The sequence below is a fragment of the Clupea harengus genome, chromosome 11 (assembly GCF_900700415.2).
Source record: "Clupea harengus chromosome 11, Ch_v2.0.2, whole genome shotgun sequence".
NCBI lineage: Eukaryota > Metazoa > Chordata > Actinopteri > Clupeiformes > Clupeidae > Clupea > Clupea harengus.
Genome location: NC_045162.1, coordinates 1119210 through 1121734, shown reverse-complemented (window position 1 = coordinate 1121734; position 2525 = coordinate 1119210). Strand labels below are relative to the sequence as shown.

At 51.0% G+C, this 2525-nt stretch overlaps 1 protein-coding gene across 1 annotated transcript in view; it reads left to right on the top strand.

Moving 5' to 3' along the window:
• The first annotated feature begins 1128 nt into the window (after positions 1-1128).
• The window catches only part of LOC122133279 (AAC-rich mRNA clone AAC11 protein-like), a 12016-nt gene continuing 10619 nt past the window's right edge, over positions 1129-2525 (top strand). Inside the window, exon 1 of the mRNA XM_042709113.1 lies at positions 1129-1447. The gene's annotated coding sequence lies outside the window, so the exon portion shown is untranslated. The remainder of the gene's footprint in view (positions 1448-2525) is intronic.

The following is a 2525-nucleotide window of genomic DNA, read 5'->3' as shown; positions in this document are numbered from 1 at the left end:
TATACATATTTACACTATAAAAACACAAGACATATAACACAACAGAGAGACAAATACAGGTCAGTTTTGTGCATTGTTAAGTGCTATGATGGCTCTGGGCTGACACTGGTAAAACAGAGAAGTTATTATCTCAAAAGGCCTTTGAGATACTTTGCCAAGACATTATAGTCATTGCAGTTTAGATAGGGAGAACGCTAGTACTCCCGGCTGTGGCAGTGGGAGACCGTTGAAGAAGACTGTACTTGTCCGAGAATATATTCGGTCGAACGTGAAACTCTTCGGCGCGAGTGATGCTCTCGTCCTGGTGGGTGTGTAACCGCGCGCGGGGTTATGTGGGTTTATTCGCGACCACGCCTCCACGGTCCAGCTGGTGGCAACATGCTTGATGACATCACTCGGGTGTTGGTTGATTGGTTACCGGAGTTCGCTCACCTGACCAATCGCCCGTTGGTAAAATGACGTCAGCTCCGAAATGCAGTTGGGTTTGTTTGGAGGGGGCGTGGCGGTGTGTTGTGACGGAGCTGGAAGCCGTGTGAAAGCCCGTGATTGGCCAGCGGGAGCGAGGTTAGGGTCTGTTGCTGTGAGAAGAGTGTGGAAGAGTGAGGAAGGAGGGGAAAAGAGCGATAAGTTGCATCGCATCGGACGGACGGACGGACGCAGGAGGAGACTGCGCGGCCTGTGAATGTGAAACACTCTTGAATGTGAAACACTCTTACCAATGTCCACTTTCTTGAGACGTAGAACTAAAGTTTGATTTTTCTCCAACTTCACTAACTCCTTAGGATTTAAGTTCATCACATGCAGCCTCCACACTGCGAGCCCCGGGTTCGAGCTCCACGGCCAGGCGGCTTGAACAGAGCTGTCCAAGTGTTGCGAGGTGAACTATCTCAGCATACAGGAGAATGTTGCTTTGACTGCCTGGGTTAACATGGCCCATCACTTTGAGTGGAGAGCTATGTGTGTATCGTGATAGGTTACCGTAGCGTCAGCCCCTCCCATGAACCCGCCCACACCCTGTTCCTATGGTTCCCAAGACTCTGATTGGATACTGTAACTTCTGGACTGGGGGCCGATTCGGTACCATATGGCAACGCTATTGGCTGTCTCTGCACGTCTGTCCGAAGGACTTTGACAGTTGAGCACGCCTTCAACTTAAGGCTAGCGAGTTTATTGGTTACTGTACCTGTCGCAAAGCTCTGATTGGCTGGCCAGCCCAGCTGTTAGTGGTTCATTCACCATTTTGTGACTGTAGTGGAAAGGGACTCAATAGTTTTTTGTAATCCTTATATGAGTTACTGTGGTGGGAAAAGAGATGTTCCCGGAGCAGCGTCAAAGTGAAAGGTCCGCTAGGCAGGATGTATGAAGCCCCGTGGGTTATCGGTGCTAACCTCACAATACTCCTGGACAGCATTTCGCACCGTACACCTCTTCGCTGCAGATTGAATTGGTGAGTCTCCCTACTCAAGCAAGCCAACGGCTGTTATTTCTAAAAGACCCTAACCGTGAGTTGGCGCTGATTTTTCGCATCGTGTTGGCTTGCACAGATAGATGAACGTCGGCGAGGCACGAGAGAGAGACAGAGAGAGAGAGAGAAGAGGAGGCGGGGGTGGGCTGACTAGTCTTAAACTTTCTCAAATAATTTATAATGACTCGTACAGGGAAGCTTTGGGACACTTTGCAAAGTATTTCACCACACGATTGATGTCTTGAATAACTAGACCGTCGATTTGATGCAACTTCTAAAGGTCCGCTTATGCATGTCTGCGCTCAGAAAAAGATCAGTTGAGTTTAATACAGTCGCTATGCAGACCCCAGTCCGCGTATGACTTTCTTCTTCTACTAGTATTACTGCCACCACAACAACTACTGCCGCTGCTGTTACTACTATTACTGCTACTACTACTACTACGACAACCACATCCATCCTGTCATGATTCAGCGCTTAGCGGATAAGTTAGCCTTTGTGCAGACTCTCCGTCCCGGGCTAGATGGTGCCTGCATTTGGAGAGGCGCCGGTCGGCGTAGTCAGCACCAGCCAGGGCAAATTCCCACGACCCGCCGGGTCCAGACAGCTCAGCTCAGCTCAGCCGACTGCTTTCACTACGCGTCATTTCAATCGATGCTCTGATAGAGAGCGTCTGATCTATCGCCGAGAAGCGTATGTGGTAGTTGAGAAGGATGTGTGTGTGTTTTTTTAGGTGCATTTCTTTAAGGTTACGGCACTACGCAGAGGCGTAGAGCCCTTTTGGAGCACGAGCTCCCGGCTGCGTTGTGCCGTTACGGTGTGTAGCGCAGGGTTGTAGTACTACGACCAGCTCCGCGGGCTCTGCTGTCACACACACACACACACACACACACACACACACACACACACACACACTGCCCGGCGCTGTGTCGGTGCCTCGCGCCTCGCTTTAAGTGCTCCAGCGGTCCGTGGTTCCTCAGCGCGTGCACTCACAGCAGGCTGAGCTGAAGAGAGCGCGAGAGGGCAGTTTGCCCGCGCGCTCCGCTCTGGCTGTTTTTCT